Raw genomic sequence first — 26,632 nt, forward strand, 5'->3', positions numbered from 1 at the left:
TGCTAATTTATCATAGTTAAAATGAAATTCTATAAAACACTATGACACTGAAAACCATGTTAAATCCTCTTACATAACAAGCTCTTTTTATGGAACTCATTTACGATGCAATCAGTCCCACAGTGGCTGGGGTTTAAGTTACGGCCATCCACAGACACGGGTTTCTGATTACACAGTGTATGCTTTGGAATGAAGGTACTGACAACCTACCTCCAAGTGCCAGAGGCAGCAGGGATGACGACTCCCAGGGCTCACAGGCCAGCCGTGACAACTAAAATGCTACAGGAAGTTTGAGGGGCCAAAGGGAAGCAGGCAACCAATCAGGGCCTTGTGAGCCACCAGGCCTCTTAGCCCAGCCTGATGTTACAATGTAGAACACAACACCTTTGCATCTAAACGCACTCCTGTTCCAGACACACGGCAGAAACTTTAACCAATACAACAACTTGGGAGACTGCATGTTATAGAGCATTTGCTTTCCTGAATCCACTGAACAGGATACGTGAAATATAAAGCACATACTATAAGGGAGTAACCAGTATAGGTAAAGGTCAGGGTTACCTTTGGTGGGAGACAGTCATCGCAGGGAAGGGCACGGGAGCTTCTAGTATGGGGGCAAATATCTATTTCTTGGCCTAGGTGGTGGTAATGTGTTTACTTTGTGATGATGAATTATTGTTTTACGTACTTCAGTGAATGTGTGTGTGTGTGTGTGTGTGTGTGTGTGTGTGTGTGTGCGTGCTGTTGTTTTTTTTAAGGTGCCTCTGATATGACCTCACAGCTGCTCTTGCCTTTACTCGTGGGATCACACATCCTTGATGGCCATGGGGCCAGTCAGACCACAGGCACACTTGATGGTTTCCCACTGGGCGGTCATACCCTTGAAGCAGAGCCATTTGTTCACAGAGCTCTCAAAATCCTTCAGCTCCAATGTAGTAGTAGCCAATATGGCATTTTATGAGCAGGAGAGACCATGTGATGATGAGAATTACCCACAGTTAATGGATTACAATAAAATGACGTTTTATGCATTGCAAAAAAAAAGTCATAGAGCCACAGAAAATGTGACAAGGGCAGATAATCGGATTATTAAAAAAAAAAAAAAAAAGAATGGCTTCATGTAGGACTTGCCTTAGTGCTGTTTCTTCACAGGGACACTTGGTCTTTGTGCCCCTCCCACATCCTTGGCTCACTGCAGCCTTTGCCATTTCCTGGCACCTACCTTCCCCACCTCCATATTATAATATGAGGGTCGGGGGAAGGGTTAGTATAAATTATTTTCTTCTCTTCCTAGATGCACTTTCAAACTTTTTTTTTTACCCCCCAAAGTTTTCCATTTGTCAATTTTTTTTAATAAGTAAAGTGTTTATATATTGTTGCTTACCCTTCTCTTCTCACTAATTGCAAAAGGCAGAAACTGTCTTACTCAACTCAGTATCCCTGGGCTTTTAGCACGCGTGTCTGGCACCCAGCAGACACACAACAGATATTTTGGGATGCACGTGTGCACGCACACACGCACGCACACACACACACAAATCAAAAAGATCAGCAGTTCAAATCTACCAGCCACTCCCTGGAAACCCTATGGGGCAGTTCCACTCTGTGTCACAGGGTCGCTAGGAGTTGGAATCGACTCCACGACAATGGGTTTGTTTTTTGCCTTTTTTTTTTTTTTTTTTGGTTTTATGTTATACAAAACCATCTATACCAACACTGAGGAATTTCCTGCTGCTGCAAAGCACATTCCAATGTAACCGAAGTCCCTGACCTCTACTTCTGCTTGGAAGAGAAAGTACGCAACACTCTTCAGGGTGGAGATTAGAAAGTATTCTTAAAAGCTGCCATTTATGCTATATGAAAGGTAGTTCTGGATAAGAAGTAGCTAAGGGCATGGGTTTGGGAGTCAGGCACAAATGGCTTAAAACACCAACTCTACCATTAAATATCAAGACAAATTACTTCACCTCTCTGAACCCTCCATTTCTACCACAGGTGACAAGTCCTAGGAACTACATGGCACCTGACTCCTAGGCTTCTAGTCTGTTTCAGATGCCTCCACCTTCTTCCTCTGGGTGTAATTTAAAAAATTAATACATAACACTGTTCAGCACCCATGTTGGGGGGATCCTCCTCAATAGATGAGTATTGGTAGAAAGAGAGACCACCCCATTATGGATGCTGGGAAGGCCATCACTTCCTTCATACCTGGCACCTACTGTAAGTATATACATCACCAAGGCTTGGACAATCAGATGCTCCCACCTGGGACTCAGTCTGGAGCAAGCAACACAAAGACACAGGGAAGAGGGGAAGGCAGTTCAGTGGTGCTGAGATAAGTACACGTCCAATGTCTGATGCTGCCAGCAGAGGAGGTAGCTCGCTGTTCCCGGTGTAGGGTTTTTGCTGTGGTTCTGGCAACCTAGCTTCCTCTGCTAACTGCTGGACAGTCTTACAAAAAATGCCTTTTCTGCTTAAGTTCTTACTTGCACCCAAAAACACATGGACCAGGGTGGTCTATTCTAGATAATGTTCCATGTGCACTAGAAAAGAAAGTATACTTGGCTGCTGTTCCATGGAGTGTTCTGTATATGTCTATGAGGTCAAGTCGGTTGATTGTGGCATTTAGATCTTCTGTGTCTTTACTGAGTTTCTTTCTGGATGTCCTGCCCTTCACCGGAAGTGATGTGTTGAAGTCTCCTACTATTATTGTGGAGCTGTCTATCTCACTTTTCAATGCTGAAACAGTTCATTTTATGTATCTTGCAGCCCTGTCATTGGCTGCATAAGTATTTAATATGGTTATATCTTCTTGGTGTATTGTCCCTTTAATCATTATATAGTGGCCTTCCTTATCTTTTATGATGGATTTAACTTTATAGTCTATTTTGTCAGAAATTAATATTGCCACTCCTGCTCTTTTTTGATTGTTGTTTGCTTGATATATTTTTTTCCATCCTTTGAGTTTTAGTTTGTTTGTGTCTCTAAGTCTAAGGTGTGCCTCCTGTAGGCAGCATATAGACGGATCCCGTTTTTTAATCCATTCTGCCACTCTCTGTTTATTGGTGCATTTAGTTCATTTATGTTCAGTGTAATTATGGATAGGTATGAATTTAGTGCTATCATTCTGATGTCTTTTTTTGTGTGTTGTTGAGTTTCTTTTTCCCACTTGCTTTTATGTGCTGAGTAGATTATCTTTATATATTGTTGCTGTTGATTTTCTCATATTTGTTGCTGTTGATTTTGTCTCTGCTGAGTCTCTATTGTTTTCTTGTATTTTATTTTGATGTGTAGGATAGTTTGTCTCCTTTGTGGTTACCTTATCATTTACCCCTATTTTTCTAAATTTAAACTTGTATCTAAATTTAAATTTGTATCGCCTTATCATCTTCTCCATATGGAAGATCTATGAATACGTTTCTTAGTTCCTCTTTATTGTTTTAATGTTGTCTTCTTGTACATAATAACATCACTGTTACTGTGTTTTCAGCATTTTTTTTTTTTAAATCTTGATTTATTTTTTTGATTTCCCTGTCTGGGTTGACTTCTGACTGCTCTGCCCAGTGTTCTAGTCTTGGGTTAATACCTGATATTACTGATTTTCTAACCAAAGAACTCCCCTAAGTATTTCTTATAGTTTTGGTTTGGTTTATTACAAATTCCCTAAACTTCTGTTTATCTGGAAATGTCCTAATTTCACCTTCATATTTGAGAGACAGTTTTGCTGGATATATGATTCTTGGCACGCAATTTTTTTCCTTCAACTTTTTATATAAGTCATCCCATTGCCTTCTTGCCTGCATGGTTTCTGCCAAGTAGTCTGAGTTTATTCTTATTCGCCCTCTTATGTAGGTGACTTTTCGTTTATCCCTAGCTGCTCTTAAAATTCTCTCTTTATCTTTGGTTTTGGCAAGTGTGATTATGTCTTGGTGACTTTCTTTTAATATCTACCTTATGTGGAGTTCGATGAGAATCTTGGATAGGTATCTTCTCATCTTTCACGATATCAGGGAAGTTTTCTGCCAACAAATCTTCAACAATTCTCTCTGTATTTTCTGTTATCCCTCCCTGTTCTGGTACTCCAATCACTCATAGCTTATTTCTCTTTGATAGAGTCCCACATGATTCTTAAGGTTTCTTCATTTTTTTTTTTATTCTTTTATCTGATTTTTCTTCAAATATATTAGTGCCAAGTGATTTACCTTCAAGTTCAGAAATTCTGCCTTCCACTTGCTCAATTCTGCTCCTCTGACTTTCTATTGAGTTGTCTACTTCTGTAATTTTATTGTTAATCTTCTGAATTTCTGACTGCTGTGTCTATGGATTTTTCCAGCTTATTAAATTTTTCATTATGTTCCTGAATGATCTTTTCAATTTCTTCAATTGCTTTATCTGTGTGTTCCTTGGCTTGTTCTGCACATTGCCTCATTTCATTCCTGATGTCTTGAAGGGTTCTGTATATTAATCTTTTGTATTCTGCCTCTAGTAATTCCAGGAATGCACTTTCATCTAGAAGATCCCTGGATTCTTTGTTTTGAGAGCTTGTTGATGTGATCATGGTCTGTTTCTTTATGTGACTTAATATTGACTGTTGTCTCCGAGCCATCTATAAGTTACTGTATTAGTTTATTTTATGTTTGGTTACCGTGTTGTAGCTTCTTGCTGTGTTTTGTTTTGATATGCCCAAATGGGTTGCTTGGGTGAGCCAGCTTGATTATTTCCACCTTTGGAGCTCTGACGTCCTGTGCCCAGATGGCTAGGGCTGTTATCAGGTATATCAATCAGTCTAGGAATCCATTCATTTCTCTTGTAGGAATTCAGCTCAGGTGTCCAGGTAGCTGATCATCAAGTGTGTGGTACAGGCTGTGTCCTGCAGTCTTAGAGGGGCAGGGGTCTTTGGTGTAGGTACCAGTATCTGGTTGCAGCAGGGGGTCACACTCTGAACAAGGCAGGGGGCTGAGAATCGTCCCCCACATGGCTCTGAGGAAAGCGTGTCCCTGTTCCCTATTGCATACGGGTGGGTAGGTTCTGCAGACAGACTATGGGCACCCAATATTTTTGGTTCTAAGGACTGGGAGGTACCAGTTATCCTTTGACCCCTGTCATGGGTGGCTGGGTGACCCAAGTGGAGCTACCAGTCCTTAGGCCCCTGCTGTGGGTAGGTGAGGACCCTGTTCAATAGGCAAAGCCAGTGTGAAACATCAAACACCCACCTCTCCGCCACACAGCTGAAACAGTTAGAGTGTGCCACCAAAGGCCTATTCCCCTGAAATAGGCCCACACAGGTCCATGTAGATGGAAAAGGTACTCAAAGTCCACCGACTGTTTATGCCTGGACAGGAGCCACTTCTGTCCTGAGGTCCCCCAGTCAGTGGAGCTGGCAAATTATCTTTTCCCCCAGTTACAAATTTATTCCTTCTCCAAGGCCAGGAGGATAGCTCTAGGTGCTCAGCCAGGCCTATCCCAGGCCCAGGGAAGTCAGCCGCTGAAGCCGGCTTGGGAGCTGGGGGGCGCGGTACAATAGACACAAGTACTTAGCTTTTGCTGAGAGCGCTGTTCTTCTCTGATTCCAGAGGTGTGAGTAGGCCGTGCAGCTGGCTGCTTCTCCCTGAGGAAACTGCTGCCGAACACTAGTACCAGCCTGACGCTGCCACTCCTAAGAATGGTGCCTGAGGGCTCCCTGTGGTTCAGGTCCAGTAACTACTCTCCGCTTCTGAACCATCTCTTCCTCCCCCTGCCCCTCAGTTCATTTTCTAAGCTTGCCTTTGATGCTCAGGGCTCCTACCTTGTCATAAATATACTCGTTTCACTTGTTTTTCCTGGTCTTTTTTGTAAAGAGGGCTCGCCAGAAGCATGTCTATTCTGCCATCTTGGCCCCGCCTCTCACATGGACCAGGGTGAGAAAATTTTGACAACTGTTTGCTTTCAGAAGTCCAAAAAGATGATAAAAATAAAATACCAGAAGTCAAACCAGAGAAGCAATACCCTAGAAAACAAGACTGAGCAAAGATTCACAGTGCAAAAGTGGTATTAAGTGGGTTTTGCACTCCCTTTTTTTACACCTTGACATTTATGTTAGCTCCTTCATTTTTGAAAACAGATGCTTTCTCTATTCACTTGACAGAGTAGAGGATGCTATGCCCAGAAAACATATTGATTTTCTTTGTTTTATTCTATTGACAGCTTCTTCCATTCTCAGGTTTCTCTCTGATTCTCGTTAACTGTACGGCTGTGGATTATTAAACCCCTTAGCATTCAGTTAAGTTTAACAAGTCTTTATCAAATGCCTACTGTGTGCAAGCCAGAATCACTAGACAGCAATGGGTTTGGTTTGGTTTAATAACAAAAGGAGACATTCCAAATCAAGTTCAATTGGAAATTTTGTAATTAATAGTTGAACAAAATTTATTTTTAAATGTAAAGCCAGCAAGGTAATCACTTTGTGAACACTCTCACTGACATACAAGTACATTCTAGTGGTACAAAACCAGGGGTTCCAGGGTGGTAATCCATAAGCCAAACACAGAGCACAGATGGGTTTTGTTTGACCCACATGGCAGCATTGTTATTGTTTAAAAATTGTCAATCAGTTACTTAAAAATCTGGATTTCCATCGAAATTGGAAGATCTGTCCACATACTTGGCCTGGCGCCTGGCAACATGGAGCAGGCTCCAGCAGCAGTTGCTCCTATGATAAGGTGTATACGTTCTCTGGTGTGTCACAGAGCCCACAGCCCGTTATTAGCTAACACCTGACCCATCTCACCAATTTCTGTTACCTGGCCCCAAGAGGCATTCAAGTTTGGGATTCTTGTTTTAGATGTATCATAAAAGGTCTGTAAAACACACACACGCACTTATTTCAAATGCTTCAGAATTTCCTTTTGCCGTGGGAATAAAAGGGAAAAAACATCCTTTCCTACTTCAATCGTACATACATTCCCTGGATTTCAGACTTTCCAAAAATTGAAACCACAGTATCTCTTGTTTTATCATTATATTTTTGTAATTAAATGTTTGCTGTCAAGAAATGACCAAATGATGTCATGCATCCCCCATTTCATTCAACTGCCACCTTTCAGTTGCTGAGAAGGCCATGGTGTCCTCCTTCCCTAGTACCTGGGGAGAGGCTTGGGGATGTCGGTCTACTTTGCTAGAAAAAAGAAGGTGGGTGAGAATCTCATGATTTTTAAAGACTACTGCCTTGACCATCAATCACACTTAAAATATACCAAACATCCTAATTTTATGAGCAGAAAGCATTTGGTACTTTAAGTGTAATATTTTTAAACAGCTACATATGTATTTTATTTCATCCAAATTCCCTTTTCCCATACTAAAAGGAGGCAGATAAAATTTCCCACCCTTTCTGCTCTTACAAAGCACCAAGCATAGCTTGAAAATAGAGGCCACTCAAAAACCCTGAATGAATGCTTAACTGAATGAATGAATGAGTGAATAAAGAACACATGAAAAAATATTATTTTGAGCCAGAGACAGTCATCAGGATCCCTTGCTGTCTACCTTCCAGTTCACCCTGCTGTCTGAATTCCTTTCGTTTTCTATGGCTAATCTTACACCACCAGAACACCTATCACTCACTCTATCCAACTCATAATTCCTAGCCTCATCTTCCTATTACAAAAAATAAAGGTTGGCTTACAAAAGAAATAACACAGAGAAACTTAGGTTTACATTCCTGTGATCACTGCTCCCCCACATAATTAAGGCAAAACAATCTACAATGCACTAATATGGTATTTCTTTTTCCAAGATAGGTGAAAGCAGTAAGTGCTGCCTGGGTCATCTATAGACACAAATGGTGTGGGGTGGCAATTTGTCTTTTTGGAAAGGAAGAATAGTAAGGATGCCAGGGAACTGAGGAAATATGACAACTGAGGCAAGAGCACAAATTTTGGGATCAGAAAGTTTCTTCTACTTGGAAACAATAGAATGTAGTGGTTAAAAGCATGAACTTTGAAGTCAAGAGACACAGGGTCAGTGCTCAATCAACCATTATCACATACGTGGGCAGGCAGCTTCACCTTCCAGAGCTTTCATGTCCTCTCCTAAGAAGCTGGGGTGATCTCCACCTTAAAAGACAAGGCCCCAAGACAGTGCCCAACACCATAATGCCATAACAGCAGCAAACGTGGCTGATTTTCTCCTGGGCTCTCTTCCAAGGCCTTCCGCTGACCTTCTAGGACTTCATAGTTACATTTCTTAAAATGATTTCTTTACATTGACAAAGGACTGCTACTGTGGACCCTCTAGGGGAAAGATGACTTTTCTAGGCTTCTTAGATTATTCCCAGAAGAAAGCTCTGGAAAAATAAGGGTATTATCTTCATTGTCCTCACTATCTGAAGCAGCCTCCCTCACTTGCAAAAAAAGTTACACAGCAAATATCTTAGATTCTTGGTCCCTTAACACCAAAGGTAGTAAAGGACTGGAGTTCAATTACGTAAAATCATTGAGCATAACGGAAACCCACTTCTACCCAGCAAATCCATGATTAAGCCTGAGGTCAGTCCTTACAATGTCAATGACTCCAAGGAAAGGGGCATTCCTTGTGTACTTCAACCACTCTGAACACATATATTTTAATAATCCCAAAGAAATCAACACAATTTGGGCCTCCATGAGTATAGCTAGTACCCACACATTACACATGCAATTCTTTTAAAAAGTGAGAAGAGAGACGCCAAGAAGGGAAATGAGCGACACTCATACTTGAAGTCTATGCACAAGAAACTGCTTTTACCTGTGACCCTTCTGGACAAGCATCTGGCATGAATATTGCCAAGTCCAATTACAAATCCTGGGTTATGTCTTACTGACCAAGGCTATAATCAAATCACTGACAAAAAAATAGGAAACGAATGGCTACCAAATAAATTCAGTTTGTTTCGTAAATAAATTCTTCACTCCCTATCTTTACTCCCTACGTATCCACAGAGAGAGAGTAAACCTAAAAAGGTTAAAGGTTTAAGAAACACTTCTTTATAAGGCCATTGGCCTGTGCCCAGGCAACCCATATCTTCTGCCCCAGAAAAATGTCATGAACAGGCAAATGTCAATTTTAACAGTTAAGACTCTAAGAGAATGGGGTAGACAATTAGAAAAGGCCAAAGGCTCAGGAGTCAAAGGATAAGAACTATGAAAAGCAAATTATAATTCATGCAAAGCCTGTCATCTTCTATTTCCCTACAATGAGTGCTGTTGGGCGGGGCGGGGGGGCACATGGAGAGCAGCAGAACAGAACAATACCTTTAAAATCATAATGAGAATATATAATAGTGTAAAAATACAGCTACTGCATATTAAGTGCTTACTGTGGGATAGGCACTGTATTAAGCACTATACATATATAGTGTACACGTATATGTATATGGAAACCCTGGTAGCATAGTGATTAAGAGCTACAGCTGCTAACCAAAAGGTCAGCAGTTCGAATCCACCAGGCACTCCTTGGAAACCATATGGGGCAGTTCTACTCTGTCCTATAGGGTCGCTATGAGTCAAAATCGACTCGAAGGCAACGGGTTTAGGTTTTTTTTTTTTGATATATGTATATGTGTATGTATATGTATATACGATAGATATAAAACCCTATATGTTCATATAGACATAAAAATCTACATATTTACATAAGTATATGAATGTGTATGTATATATCATCTTCTTTAATACCAAAGTAACCCTGAGGCAAATGACATCCCCATTTTTACAGATAAGAAAACTGGTCTTAGCCAGGAAACTAAGACTTTCACCCAGGGCTGTCTTGCCCAATTCAAAACTTGGGCAGCTCTCACACACTAGGCTACCAAAGAAGGTTCTAACACCTGAACAGCCATGCAGGAAAATCAAAGAATCTACTACCATGCATCTTGTGGAAGTTCTGATCACAGGGCCAGTTAGCCATCTCCATAACCAGAAAGACAGGTGCCACTGGGCATCCCCTGATCAGCTGCCTATACTGTGTCCTGTGAATCCAGACTCTCAAGGCAAAGGACAACCCCGCCAAGGCCCGCATCCCTCCTCTAAGCAAAACGGAACAACTCCTGGGATTAGATTTGTAACCAAGGATCCCAGAGTACCGCAGTACACAGGGTAACCCACCCACTGCAGGCTGTCCACGTAATTGCAGAATCAACCTCTGCAGTGCCTTCCTTTGTGTGTGTCGGGGGTGTGATGAGGTGAGACCCCACCCGCTGCTTGTCCCCCAGCATTCTCATCTGCCACCACAAGGAAGAAAAATTTAAGATTTCTTGCCCATAAAATGACAGAATTCACTGTGTATCAACTGTGCTCTGCAGAGTTCTAAGAGGTCTGTTCAGGCATGGGCGGGAGTGGGGGGAGAGGTGACAGGAAGGACTGGCCTTTCCACCAGAGCAACTCTCCAGGATCATCTGTTTTGAATACTGAGTTTTTGCATTAAAATGTATTGAAAGAATGGTTTCCATTGCTAAAACTATGACTCTATACCCTTGCCAAAATCAACAGGAAATGCAGTACTGCAAAGATGCCCAGTGGTCTATCAATTTTTTAATTAAATATAAATAAATCAGGAATTCTGCCAGTTAGAAAGAGACCCTTTTTGCTTTCCTCTTAACTACTCTTTCCTCTATATACCTTCTTTTATTCTACACTCTTCTCCTATTCTTTGAATGTACATAGTAGTGAAATAAACTATAGGACCTATGTTCATTATTCAAGAAAGAACACTGACCAGGGTTTTTCACACTGAGAGACCCTTCAGATGACCCAGTACCCAGACTAGGTTTCCTCTAGGACTCCTCCTTGGCTCCCCCAACTCCAATAATCAGTGATGTTGGCAGTACGCCATTACGGCCTCCCAGGGCATACTTTCCACCTTGAAACCTACTGCCTAAGCAGGGGCAAGAATATTTTCCAATACCTTCTCAAAGACTTTTCCAACTTCTGCAGGAAATCAAAAGGAAAATAAAGCAAAGAAGTACAACTGTTCATCTCAAAAACCATGTTTCTGATCTTCCCAGGGTCCTAGCCCCACTCCACATCCTTCCCTATTAATCTGCACTAGAGCCCCACCCTCAAAGGAACAGGACTGGGTCCCTTACTTTCCAGTGAGTGGGAACACCTTGCTTCTCACATTAGACAGGGTGAGCCCCAAGGCTCCTTCTCAATCAAGGCCAAATCTCTTGATCATAACCCCATCAACCACCTAACACTTGACCACAGTTTCTGATCCAAGGTATACCCCACTGAAGGAGGTAGGCAATGGACATGCTGAAGCAGTTCACCCAGCAGGTGAGACTCAATCTCCTTAAATACAAAATGGTCAGTTTGTCCTCATTACTGGACCAATAGTAAACCTCTAAAACAACATTGTAATGGGGGGCTCCAAACAAGTCTTTATGTACTAAGGTCTCGCATGAAAAGCCAGCAAGGTCTGAAACCCCTCACCAAGTACACTGACCTCAGTTTCTTATGAGTCTGCCTTGTGCCCACAATCCTCTCAACAGCCACCACAGTTGCAGGGGAAGAACACAACCCATTCAATGGAAAAGTCAAATTCCATAAATGCTATCCTTTCTTCTCTCCCCGCTCCAAGAGCAGGGAGAGTCCCACAATACATAGAATATTTCATTCACATTCTGTCTGAAAAGCAATTTTTTCCATAGAGAAACTGGGAAGCTAAATTCTCAACCAGATGAGAGGCCTATTCATACCAATCTCAAATGACAAAGCTGTTGTCTGTCTCGTAATAGTGCACATTTTTTTTGAGTCACAAAACCGTCTATGTCATAAATTTAATGCTTCATTTCCTCACAGTAATTATGTCATCACCTATTATACTAGAATGTATATATATCAATATTACATATGACAAACTTCTATCAATAGAACTTTGTTAAAGAAAACAAATTGTAATTACTACATACTAAGTGCCTATATCAGCTGGCATCAGAAAGTAATTTTAAATAATCCTTGTCCTATGGGCATATAATCTAAATCACTCAGAAACTCTAAGTATTTGGCTCTTCCTTAACTCCTTTGGAGTCCTGGTGGTGCAGCAGTTAAGAGCTCAGCTGCTAACTAAAATGTCGGCAGTTTAAATCCACCAGCCGCTCCTTGGAAACTATGGGACAGTTCTACTCTGTCCTATGGGGTCGCTATGAGTCAGAATTGACTCGACAGCAATAGGTTTGGTTTTGATTTTGACTCTTTTATTCAGTTACCTATAAATACACATACAGCTGGGACCTAAAGCCCTGAGAACGAACTAGCTCTGAGAAGATCAGAAACTGGTAATTTCTGCAAAGAGCAGTTGCAGTTCTCTGGTTTATTTTCCTTTGCTGTCCCCCTCAGAATTTAGACAAGTCTTTTGGACGATTTAGGCTGCTTCAGATAAGCTGAGGGATATCAAGGAGATAGTCTGTCATAGCTTTGGGCCGCAGCTTCAAAAGTGGAAGTACAGCACAGGCAGCAACTGTGATAAATCAACGGGGATGAGCGAACTCAGGAAACCCAGGCTGGACACTGGGCAGCTAACCTATCTTCATCTGCAAGCTTCTTTCTTTGCACTAAAAACACTGGGCTAATGAAACAACTCCTACAGTTCATCTCCCTGCTCTATTAAGGGAAAAGGAGAATGATTTGGAGGGCATGGGGAAGAGAGAGAAAAGAGAACCAAAACTGGCTGCTGTCAAGTGGACTCCAACTCATGGCAACCCCATGTGTGTCAACCCTGTGCTCCATAGGGTTTTCAATAGCTGATTTCTTTGAACTAGACTGCCAGACCTTTCTTCAGAGGTGCCTCTGGGTAGACACAAACTTCCAGCCTTTCGGTTAACAGCCAAGCATGTTAACCATTTACACTACCCAGGGACTCCAGAGGATAATTGCTGGGTCTCATCAAGTCGATTTTGACTCATAGCAGCTCCATGTGACGGAATAAAACTGCCTCATGTTCCACGGAGCGGCTAGGTGGGTTCAAACCACCAATCTTTAGGTTAGCGGCCAAGCACTTAACCGTTGTGCCACCAGGGCTCTTGAGACAAAAGAGAGGGGTTATTCCTTAAACAAAAAGCGTACCTTCCTAAGCTGCAAAGATCTTTAATTTATTTTTATTTAGTTTTTAAAACTCAACAAACAACCAGGCATCTCTGCAGTACTGTGCCTCCAGTAAACTTTAATTCAACCTCAAGAAAATAACTAAAATTACCCCTAGATTGCTGGTGGCTTTAATAACAAGAGCAAGTGACTTCCTAAACTTATGAATGTGATTTTCTTAAAGGTTCATAGTGTAATACAGGCCAATGCTTTTAAGTGGAAAGTAATTTCTCTTGTTTTGCATACCGCACTGCACGTAAACGGGGAAGTATTGTAGGCAAGCACCCACAGCAATCAGCATGGAAGCACTGAGGTTTTCCTCGCCTTTCCCAGTGGTGAAGTTACAGCTACTGAAGAATGCTACTGCACAGAGCTGCAAGTCTTCTGAAGAGGGCTTCTGTTTATCTAATCTACCCCAGGGCCACGAATGACCATCTTGGCTGCCAAACAATAGCCAAGACACTCCTCAAAGTGACTGTGGTCCAGGGGCAGGAAGGAAGCATGCGTATCTTACACAGGATACACCCAACATTCAGAGAGGACATGAAGTAATTGAGTTTATCACCAAGAGGGCCACATCATGAAACAATTCAAGGTCAGTTAGCCTATACTAAAAGGAACACTGCCCTCCTAAAACTACTTAATTTTTACAGAGACCCACTATTAGAATTACAGCAATCAATAGTTTTTTATCTACTCTCTAAAGCCCTGAGCTTGAATGCTTTGTTGAAGCATTTTCTAGGGATCAAAATCACAAACACAGCCTCGCTCCCTATGCTGTATTTATGCCCAATCCCTGTGGCCTGTGGGGATGCCCTTTGTGGGTGGTCAAGGACAAATGGCATTAAAGCCTATTATCTGGTTTTTCATGTAAGAAGGCTTAATATGTCAGCTGCATTTTAATCTAAGGATTATATGCTTACCCTCGGAAAATTCCTTTTAGAAACATCAGTAAGGATTTTTTTTTTTTTTATTCTTATTTTTTATCACAAGGCCCAAATACCATTCATAAATTTATAGGTATTTTAGCACCTGAAATAAAAGCCTTTGAGAAAAGGAGGCAGCTGCTGCAACAAGAAAGCCAAGATCTTTGCTGAGACAATCTAAATATATATCATGCCTTAAAAATAAAAGAACTCCAGCTAAGGCTCACCACTGCAGGTATGTGTCTGACCAAATACCAATGCTACAAATCGTGCCCTGAATTTTTTTTTTCAAGACTTCTATATTGACTTCCAGTTAAAGATAGTGGATGAACATAGACATTTAGCTCCTTTCCTTCTTAAAATCCCAATGAAACTATTGCTCCCCTCCCACCCACCTTTTTCTTTTTATTGAGGCAAAATTCATATAATTAACATTTTAAAATGAACAATTCAATGGCATTTAGTATATTTATAATGTTGTACAATCACTACCTCTATCTAGTTCCAAAATATTTTATCACCCGAAAACAAAACCCCATACTTAAGCAGTTACTCTCCTTTACCCCAAAACCTGGCAACCACTCATCTGCTTTCTGTCTCTGCGGATTTTCCTATTCTGAATGTTTCATTTAAATGGATTCATACAGTATGTGACCTGACTTCTTTCACTCAGCAAAATGTTCTAGAGGTACATCCATGTTGTGGCATATATCAGTACTTCATTTCTTTTGACGGCTGAGTAATATCCCATTATATGTATACACCACATTTTGTTTATCTGTTCATCGTTGTTGGATATTCGAGTTGTCCATCATAAGCATAAGACTCTAGGAGAGAATTTTTTAAGATAATGAAATTCATAAAATACCTGACGTATCTTCAGGTATTGAGAGGAGATTCATATGGAAGGTCGTTTGTGGTTAAATCAGTGATAAGTGTTTTCAATCGCCTCATATGCGCATGAAAGCTGGAAAATGAATACGGAAAACAGAAGAACTGACACCTTTGAATTATGGTGTTGGCAAAGAATACTGAATATGCCAAGCACCGTCAAAAGAACGAAAAAATCTGTCTTGGAAGAAGTATAGTCAGAATGCTCCTTAGAAGCAAGGATGGAAAGACTTCGTCTCACATGCACTGCACATGTTATCAGGAGGGATCAGTCCCTGGAGAGGGCATCATGCTTGGTAAAGTAGAGAGTCAGCAAAAAAGAGGAAGGTCCTCAATGAAATGGACTGGCACAGTGGCTGCAACAATGGGCTCAAGTATAACGATGATTATGAGGATGGTGCAGGACTGGGCAGTGTTTCCTTCTGTTGTACATACGGTCGCTATGAGTGCGAATCAACTAGACAGCACCTAACAACAACGACATAGAAAACTAAACAAATTTTAAAAAACAATATAATTACTAAATGCAGGGAAAACAAAATGTGTGTGCCAGAAAGTTAATCAACTATGTTACATGGTTCATCTGTGAACTGCGTTTATATAGTGTAATATAAACAAAATTATGACATATGTATATTGGGAGAACTAAACGAAGGAAAATATACTGTGTACAGTAGGGGTAGGGGGAGGAGGGCTGAAAGAGAGTTAAAGACCCCTTCAGTAGCCATAAATGCACTGGATAATGCCTACAACTGAAAGCTCAAAAAGTAGCAATGTAAGAATATTATCTGAGATGGGAAAGTACGTTAAGATTCTTTAACCCACTCTGAATCTAAACACTTCCATGGTCTTGCTGTAGGCAGAATGCACTTCCCTAACCTTTGACTTTGGGCTTGGCATATGACTTGCTATGGCCATATGACTTGCTATGGGGGCTGAAATGGCAGTGTATCAATTCTGAGCCTAGATCTTAAAAGTTTTCACATGTTTCCACTCACTTTCTTGTGCCTCTGCCATCTCCATGAAAAGAACATGCCCTAGCTAACCCTTGATCCAAGAGGGATGAGAGATATGTGGGGCAGACTTGCCCAGCTAACCCACAAACATACAGTGGTAAGCACGGCAGGCCCAGCACAGCCCTTAACAGAGCTCAGCCTGGATCAGCCAAACTCCAGGCAACCCACAGACACGTAAGTAATGAAAATTGTTAGTTTTATACCACCGAGTTTTGGGGTGGTTTGTTACACTGTAATAACCGATAGAGGAGGTAAGTACCAAAAATACTACTACTTTACTCTGGAGGAGGAGGAGGAGAAAAAAAGAGTTCAGTGTACCTCTCTCTGGGTAATAAGAAATGGGAGAGGTTGAAGAACAGCAGCATAAAAGGGACTACAGTTTTCATAAGAGGTCTTGTGGAACTACGTGAGCCCTTGTGCAACTACCTAACCTGTTTTAAAACAGGCATGTATAACTTTAAATAAAAACAAAAACTAAATTTAAAGAAAGACAAATATTGTAATCTACACATAATAGTTCATTAGTACACCACATGACAATTTACAAAATAATTTCACATGTATCAAATCATTTAACATTTACCACAACTCTGCCAAGTTAGGTTAACCCCCTTACACAGATGAGGAGACCATCTCAGGAAGATAAGTAACTTGACCAAAGTGACACAGAAAATGGTAGCAAAGCCAGCACTAGAAAAGCACAGCCCTCATGAGGTGTGTTTGAGATATGTAACACCATTAACCCAAAAGCCACCACCTTCATCTAAAGGAACAACAAAAACATAATACGGCATTTTAGACACACACACACAAAATAAACCCACTGCCGTCATTCTGACTCATAGCAACCCTGCACAACAGAGTAGAACCGCACCATAGGGTTTCCAAGGCTGTCCATCTTCACAAAGGCAGGCTGCCACAGCTTTCTCCTGCGGAGCACCTGGTGGGTTCAAACTGCTGACCTTCTGGTTAGCAGTCGAGCATTTAACCACTGCACCACCAGGGCTCCTTAGACACAAAAGGTAATATAATAACCAACAAAAGACTTAGAGCTGAAACTCTTAAAAGACATTCTATATGGTAAACAGTTTCTTGTCAAAAGAAGCTAAAAATGAAGAGAAAGGAGCAGTTCAGACAGGTTCGTTCATTCAAGAAATATTTGAGCACCTCCCACACACCAGGCACAGTGGCAGCGAGGCAAGGAAGCGAAACTGCAGGGCAGCGTTTTCCAGGCAGCGAGGCAGGTCAATCTGGCCATGGAGCAAGCTCAGTGAATACTGAATAACACCATTTTCTCCTCAAAAGCACTGCAGGAAAAGCCAAAATTGTGTTTTCTGTTAAGTTTTTCCATGCTTTTATAGCTGCATATTTTTAGGGTGTATCAGGGATTACCCACAGTGATACGTTCAGCTTCCAATAACTTGAGTCCACAGTAAATACAGAGACATCATTGTCATTGACCTCAGAGAGTAACGTGACCCTCCCTAGATGGCTAGGTCATAACAGGGTCTGAGTTCTAAGAGCAAGCCTCCATCATTAATTCGTTTGAATAATTTTCCAAAAACATATTCTCAACAACTGTTGGAAGATATTCTTAATAAGGAAAATGGTATCTATTTCTATACAGAACTAGCTAATAGCCCTGGAAGCAGCACTCTGGAATGGTCAGTGCCTCTCAGGGTCAGATATTAGGTACTCACACCATTACTGACAGGTTCAGATCACTTCCAGACCACAAAAATCTTTATTTCCTCAAATCTCAATACTGGATCTGATTAAACAATCTGTAAACACTTCCCAAGTGAGAGCCAACCCTGGAATACGGCTGACTGCCCCAAGCATGTGTCCACCAGGGTGGAATACCACCACTGTGAATTTCCTTGCAGTAATGATTTCCTGAGGGCATAGGTGGTTCAGTGGTATAATTTTCGGCCTTCATGTAGGAAACCCGGGTTTGATTCCCAGCCAATGTACCTCATGTGCAGCCACTACCCATTTCAGAGTGGTGCTAAATAGGCAGAACAGGTTTCAGTGGAGTTTCTACACTAAGACAGACTAGGAAGAAAGGCCTGCCAATTTATGTCCAAAAATCTGCCAGTGAAAACCCTATGGATCACATGAGCTGAACCACAACACATCATAGGGATAGTGCAGGACTTAGCAGCATTTTGTTCCACTGTGCATGGGGGTCACCATGAGTCAGAGGTGACTCAGTGGCAACTAACAATAAAAACAATGATCCTCTATACCTGGGTGCACTCTATATGCGAAACTGAACAGCAACCTGCAATTAGAATATATAAGTAGCACTGTCCTTTCCTATACGCCTAGGTACGTCCAAAAAGCAAGCCTACTTTGTAGGAGGAAAAAAACCTGTTTCCTTGATTTATTATTAATCCAAACACCACAGAATCATAGCACAGAGGCAAATGTGGGGACAGGGAAGAAGTCGGGAGACCGTACTGAGTGCTGGCACCTCCATGACAGGCCATGTGACTGGACTTCTGCTTCCTCGTCTGTAAAATGGAGACATTGCTCACTGGCACGCTCCTCTGCTGGCAGGGCTGGTTAAAGATTAACAAAAGGAACAGCTAATAGATCAGCATGCATCAGGCACTATCCTGAGTGCCCCATAAATATCCATTAACTTAATCCTCCCCAGAACCCAGAAGAGAGATGCCTTTATCCCCATTGAACAGCTGAGGAAACTGGGGCACAGAGAGGTTAAGTAATTTGTCAAAAGTTCCTGAAGCTAATAAATGAACTCAGGCAGTCTTGGCTCCAGGTGTATGTTCTTAATCACTTCTTTATCCCACCTCTTTGATACTTCTTTTGAATCAAACAAGAGAATGAACCTGAAAAGCCTTTGCAAACCTAAAAAGATACACTAATAATAATCATTACTGTTATTAGTTTGCTCCCCAGCACCCAGTGACTCTACTGGTAACTACCCTGATTTACATCTGAGGAAACCATTCCCCATTGTCATCAATCTACGCTTCATCTTCAGCTGAAGGTGTGCTGACTGCTCTAGGGGTGAAGCCTATGACCTGGACAATCCAATCAGAACAGGCCAGTGTTTCTGGCCACAGTGACCGGTCCAGAGCTATGCCAGGCATGCTGATCACAGTAATGATGGAACCTAAAGCTGCTAGAGGTTTCCATCTGCAGCCCAAGAACACACAGCCAAGAGATCTACAATCAAGCCCCTCCTGAAGTCAAACCCATTCCTACACGTTCAATCACCTGAGTTGATAAATTTTTCACTTAGGCTCATTTGAATTGTTTTCTGTCACTTGCAACCAAGAGAATCTTAATACACTTTCTAAAACACATTCTGCTCAAGCTATATTCATCTACACTTTACTATTTTCCTCTTTCTTAAAATAAAACTTGAGAGACTGATAAAGCAATTTTCATTTTTTAAATACTCCTGAGGCTCAAGTTCTAGATAAGAGAACTCCATATTATGCAGAACAGAAGACCCATTTTTTAGACAACAAAACTCCATATTATGCAGAACAGAAGACCCATTTTTTAGACAAGAGAACTCCATATTATGTAGAACAGAAGACCCATTTTTTAAAGCCACAGAACAAGTAACCTGGTCTGTTATCAAATTTGTTTCAGAAAACTCTATTTTTAGCTGAAGGAGTTAAGCCTTTAGTTTCCAGCTGAGTCAGAAAAACACCTGTATTTATTTTCTCTTGGCCTTCTCCATTCTCATCTTTCATTTACCTCTAAATCCAAACCACTATAATGAATTACTAAAATGAAGAACATGATGAATTTTAAAAACAACTTAAACACAAAAAGTAGATGTGACCGGAAATACATCAATTCTTCCTCATAAATGAAATCAACTACACCTTAATTTAACGTTGCCAACAAAACAATCGATGGACTGTAGTTTTGATCACATTCATTAAACTATTCGTTGCAACATTCCTTCTTGATGGTTCCTTCAGGCAAATCCTCACAAGAGCCTGAGATCTCAGGGAATAGCACTGTTGGTCACCCAGATCACTGCATCAAAAGGTAACAAAATCGCACTCCATTTGACATCCTAAAGCGATGCGTAAACGTTACAAGGGCCTCATGTATTTTCACATCTTCAAATTACTAAACACAACTAAATAGCTGCATCTACAGCATCCAAACAAATGTCAAACCACACTTCCTACAAGGCCTCTTGGGCTGAAAGAAGGCAATGTAGCTATTGTGGCTTATGTTGGCTTAGTGATATGATTGGACTACATTTCCTTTTGATTTAACTGAGTACAGTCTAGGGATGGTGAAGGGGTTACAGTCTGTGATTTGCTGCCTTTTGTGGCAGTGACGTGGGTGACCAAGAATGGTGTCCCCTGAAATCTCAGGCTCTTGTGAGGATTTGTATTCCACAGGCACTCACAGGCCTAGTATCCACCCATAAAACACATATGAGCATGTATGGAAGTGCTATTTGGGTTAAAAAGGTGTTAAAGACAAGGTACACATTCCTTAAAGAAATATGAAAAGGATTTCTATATTTTCCATGTTCCTTATAAGACCCCCAGGAGCCTCCATTATGAAGAAAAAACTTTTACAATCTCAAGTAAGCAAACAGATACGCACACCAACAGAGACAGATTAATCTGTTACATTGCATTCCAAACTTTACTACCTTGATTAACTGCTCCTTCTGGGGACGCTTATTATTTATTAAAGTGGCATAGAGTTGAATGGAGGTCTGCTTGCCTTGCTTTGGTAAGCACTTTAAAGCCCATGGCTCCTTTGCCAGACATGGCTACCTTCAAACAGTCTAGGGTTAACGTGTGTAAACAATTAGGACCTTTAAAACTGCAATAATTGTGTGTTCATCACACTATATACTCCTTATCACAGAGGTAACTATTAGATTATATAAAGTGTTCATCAAATTGTCCTGTCTGATGACATAGCTTGAAAGCTCCACCTTACCAGCGAGATTTCCATATTGCCAAGGTGGGGAAAATTATAAATCAATTCAAGCTGGTGTCAAAGATGCTAAAAGGCTCCAAACCACTCATAACCACCCCTCTTCTGCTGAGAACAATGTCATACACTTCAGGAGGAACATACATGGGGTAAGATTGGGTATGCCTTCTCGATACCCAACCACCACATCACAACATCCTTGGAGCCACAGTTTATTCCATCAGAAAATTCTCACGTACACCTCCAGACAAGTCAGTTAGGAAGGAAAATGTCTCTCCTCAACACAGGCTGCATCCCTCACCTGAGACAGCCATGCTGAGAAAGCCACTATGACCCACCAAATAATGAGCCTGCCTAGTGCCAAGGGTGTTATCAAAGAGGAAGCAAGCCAACCGTTCCAAGCCCACTCTCATTCCCTCACTTTTGGCAAAGTCCTCCACTACCAAAATCCCCAGGAATTCTTCCTTCTTTCTACCATTCACAGCCTACACTATGCTTTTACCACCTGCTAACATTCAGAGTTGTTATCACTTTTACCTTTCAGGCAAGGCAGTCCCCCATTTCTTTCCACTGTACACCCTCCTACAGCACTCACTTCAGTTATTTACGTAACAACCTACCTAATTAATGCTCACGCCTCCTCTTAAAAAGAGGTTTCCTTACATAAAATAATAATCCCTGTTCATTGGGCCCACTCTGTGCCAGGAACTTTACCCACCTTATTCCTAGTATGTTCCCCCTAGGGGAGTGAGGTACTATTATCCCTACCTTATAGATGAGAAAACAGATGACCGAGAAATATAATTGGTAGCATGAGAATTCAAAACCTTAGCTCTATCTGATTCAAAGTCTGGTGCCCTGTGAGGTCTAATCACCAAGCTCCCATTTTCTGTAACTGGGCTCTCACCTTCAGAGTCAGCTTACAGACTAAAGGCTCAACTGATAACACCGAGTCTGGGGGCAAAGTCATGAAGCTCCTCCTAAGACTTGGAGGTTCCATGGCATGGTGAAGTGTGTGAACTAGAAGGGCTCTGACAAGGGTCACAAAGCCCAGTGGGGTCGGGAAGCAAAAGACTGATCTAAATTCACACAGTATGTCCAATGCGTTCAGGATCTAATGTTGAGCACCTGTGTTTGTAGATTCAGAAAAACTGAAAACTTAGGAGAAGGTGATGGGGAGAAACAATGGCTTGGTCTTTTTTTTTTTTTTTTTTCAACTAGAGAAAAAACATTAACACTAAATGCAGCATAGGATTCTGAACCAGACCCTAGGACAGAAAAAGGACGTTAGTGGAAAGGCTGGTGAAATCTGAATGAAGTCTGCAGTTCAGTTAATAACGATATACCAGTGTTGGTTTCTGAGCTTTGACAAATATACCACGGCAATGAAAGATGGTAACAACAGGGAAAACAATAAGGAACTCTCTGTACTATCTCTGCAACTTTTCTGTGAGCAGAAAAGTATCCCACTATAAAAAGTGTGTTTTTTAAGTAAGGAAGGAAAAAACTACATTAACACTAACCATCTACTGATTGCCTCTTAAAGTTCTGAAGTCGAGAGCATGATTCTCAACAACTTTGCTACCTTCAGGAAAATCTACTGAGAAAAAGAAACAAAAGCTCAAACTGCCAGGATTAGCTTTTTAAGAGAATTGCGTCTCAAAAAAGAGAACATGCATATGTATTCATAGAGAACACAGTTACAGATACTTCTCAGGCATAATCAAACACCTTGCAAGATTGGTTTTCTGGGTTTGAAGGCTTAGGACCTTAGTCTCATGAGACAACTCAGTCAATTGGAATATAGTTCACAAAGTTCATGTTCTGCATCCTAGTGAGGTGAGTAGCGCCTGGGGTCTTAAAAGCTTGCGAGCTGCCACCTAAGATACAACTATTGTTCTCTACTTGCCAAAGCAAAAGAGAATGAAGAAAATCGGTCTCAGACAAGAAACTAGTCTACAGGGCTAATAGTCTCACTGGCCACAACCTCTGCTACCCTGAGACCTTTGAAGAATTAGATGGTACTGACCATTCTGATCAGGGCCACAGTAGATAGATTCTGACCGAATGGGAAAAAACTGCAGACCAGAACTCAAATTCTTAAAAAGTCCGACTTACTGGATCAGTTGAAACTAGAAGACACCCTGAAATTATCACCCTGAAATACTCTTTAAATCTCGAACCAAAACTATCGTGAGGTCACCTTTTAGCGAAATAACAGACTGGCACACAAGATAAAAGTTATTACCCATGAGTACGGTGCTTCATTAGAAAACTGTATGAGATGAAAAGGTCAACAAGTACTCTAAAGCAAAAATGACAAGATAGGGGGGCAGGGAAACTAGACAACTAGAAACAGAACAATCAGAGTGCAATTAAAGAGAATGTTTACACACTGTGAAAAACGTAACTAATGTCAGTGAACAATTTGTACCAAAATTGTCAAATGGGAACCTAATTTGCTGTGTAAACTTCCACTGAAAAAACAATTATTATTTTTTTAAAAAAAGGCCAAAAAACCCTTCTAATATCTAAGGCCACCACAAAAGTAATGCTACAAGCCTAATTAATAGCCAACATATTAGTTTTAAACGGAAGATTTGTCAATTCTATTTTTTAAATGCCATATTATACTTTTGTGTTGCTTGATGGCACAATTCTAAAATGAAAATTTATGTTCATAGGAGCCTCTTATAAATTCCACAAGGGCAAGAACCATATTGGATTATCACCATTTTGTGTCTGGTATATATTTTTTATATAGTAGGTATTGTATAAATATTTGTTGGATGAATGAATGAAAAGCATTCGCACAAAATTTAATGGGCTCAGACAATTACAGACGTTATTATTACTGTGTCCTTGCTTTTATAAAAGAACGTGGAGATTGGCAAATATTTTATACTTTATGGCCATAGTCTCTGCCTTAACTACTCAACTGTGCTTTTACAACTTTGCTGTTATGGTGCCATAAACTGCCATAAACAATAAGTAAAAAAAATGGGCATGACTGTGTTCCCGTAAAACTTTATTTACAAAATAGGATTTGGCCTGTGGGCCATAGTTTGCTGACCCTGAAGTAAAAGAATAAAAACATCCTAATTCCATGGGACTACTTTCTCATAATGAGCATTCTATTACCTAAAGGTTGTAAATTGGTGGAGCTGCTAAATTCCACCAAACATGTTTTGCTGGGCCAAAATTTGGGCAGGGTGTATATTCCCCAAAGCGTTCATCACTCTTTATTAAGCAACCCTTGCTAACTTCGCTCATGCTACCGCCCTCATCTTTGCAAGCCCTTGATTTTGCATCCCTGAATGCTACAGTACAATTAGTTTCCAAGGATGGAGCCCATATCTATACCTGTGAATCCATAACCACAACAGAGAATCCTCAAGGGCAAGCCTATGGCTTATAATTCTTCACCCCTCATCCAACACCTAACGCCTCTTGAACTTTAAATATTTATTGATTAGATCTTGTTTGATACATTCTGCAGAGTTTCCCCTGAGGGGCTGTAGAGAGTAATAATGGCACAGTAGAAGGTGTAGAAAACATATGCCGACAGTGAGCAAAGTGAAAAAGGACCCTGTCAATCACAGGAAAAACAGGACTGAAAAAAAACACATATCTCCCAAGGGTGTCTCACTCTTCTACCTGCTGCCCAGATTCCTCCTTCATATCACAGCAGATGCTGGGCAGGAGCTGGACCACCTGGGACAACCACCACTATATTCATGCTGAGGGTAGAGGCCAGAAGGTCCTTGTTCAACCTTTGTTTCTGTCAGAGGGTACCCTGGGTAAGTGAACCCTAAAAAAATTACCCGCATCTAGTAAAATGAGTAAACTACAATATACTCACAGAATAGAATACTCTATAGCAATGAAAATGAACAATCTACAACTATACCTAACAATATGTAGGCTTCTCACTTAATAGCCTGTTGAATAACAAAAACTAGACACAAAATAATACAATCTCTAATTATTTATATATTGTATTTATGTATATAAACACGTATATAAATACATATGTACATAAATAAACATGTACATATATGTATATGTATACATATGTGTGTGTGTGTATTTATAACAAAAAAACAGGCAAAACTAATTTATGCTGCTAGAAGTCAAGAGAGTAGTCACCCACAGAGTAGAGTAGTATCTAGAAGGAAATATAGGGTGTGTTGATAATACTCTGTTTCTCGAACTGGGTGCCGGTTTTATTGGCTGCAAACAAAAGGTCAGCAGCTCAAATCCACCAGACACTCCTGGGAAGCCCTATGGAGCAGTTCTACTCTGTCCTATAGGGTTGCCATGAGTCAAAATCAACTCAACGACAGTGGGTTTGGTTGGTTTGGTATACACCTACAATATGTGTATTTTCTGTATGTATGTTCCACTTCAATAGAAAGTTAAATAAACATCACTCATATCTAAGTGGTTCAGGTCCAGAGAGCCAACTGAAGTCCCCATGCAGGGCCCTACACACCCTCTCTATGAAGTCTTTCCTCTCATCTATCAAAGCCCCTTTTGCTTCAAGTGGAGCCCTACTCACTCCTTCTCATTCTGTCAAACAAAGCATAGCCAAACAGAAGCCAAAGAGTGAAACAGCTAACTGTATCATTCTAATGAGCTACCGATGATTCCAGTCACAGCTCCTTCTGAAGGTCAGTGTCTTTCCATGAAACTTTACTGCCATCACTAATCTTTTGGTTTATATAAAAATGAGAGTATAAGAAGACATTGCTGCCTCGAATGGCTCATTTAAATACAATTCTTTTAAAGTATGCCCTAAATGTAGAACTCTAGTTCATAAACATCTGTAAAAAAATGCTTAGTTACAGAGGGACCACTTGAGGAAGACACCGAAAATAAAACATAACTGCAATCAGAATGCAGAACGGTGGACAGCCACCCTGCAAGAATGGCAGAGTTGTAGTAACCGCTTCTGTAATTGGCTATAATGTGTAATAATTTACAACTGTAATCATAACTAAACACATCTTTTTTATTTTATGTAAAGTTTCGATTCAGGTAGTCAAGTTATAGGGCTGGTAATCATCTTGAATCTCTCTAATGTTGACTGTAATATATTAACCTCCACATTCTTTTCACGCTCTCCTATAAGTGCAGGTCAAAAAAAAAAAAAAATCAGTTAAGTCCTTTAGATCACATTCGATCACAGAGGCTGGTCTACATGTGAATACTCATCAGGGAGAAGGCAAGAATGATAATCAAATCCACTAACCTAACCATAAAACATCAGCAGCCATAACGGGGCAGATTTAACAAGAAACGAAGGAAACACAATAACTACTCTCGTATACAGACCCAAAGGTATACTGCAACTTCCACTCTGCTATATTCAGATGTTTCTCCTAACAAACTCTTATTTCCTATCTGTCCATTAAATAAAATCACTGCTTAAATTTTTTTTTTTAATCTAACTTCACATCAGCTCTGAATGGAGCATAAACTCAAAGCTAAATCCTTTAATAGGAAGTTATAACTGTGTTTAATTAAATGATTCTGTGTCGCACAGTTTATGAATGTTCTAACGCCTCACAGTGAAGAATGTCCTTATTTTGAAGCTGCATCCCCAAGTGTTTAGGGTAAGATGTCATGATGTCTACAACCTACATGTTTCAGCTGAAAAATATACACATACCTATACACACACACACAGAAAATATGACAAAATGCTGACAACAGTTAAATCTAGGTAGTGAGTAAACAGGAA

General features: G+C 40.7%; 1 protein-coding gene across 12 annotated transcripts in view; it reads right to left on the bottom strand.

Annotated features, from left to right (window-relative positions):
- Positions 1 to 26,632, bottom strand: part of SGMS1 (sphingomyelin synthase 1) — a 344,794-nt gene that overhangs the window by 273,751 nt on the left and 44,411 nt on the right. The window lies entirely within an intron of this gene.

This window comes from Elephas maximus, chromosome 16, assembly GCF_024166365.1.
Source record: "Elephas maximus indicus isolate mEleMax1 chromosome 16, mEleMax1 primary haplotype, whole genome shotgun sequence".
NCBI lineage: Eukaryota > Metazoa > Chordata > Mammalia > Proboscidea > Elephantidae > Elephas > Elephas maximus.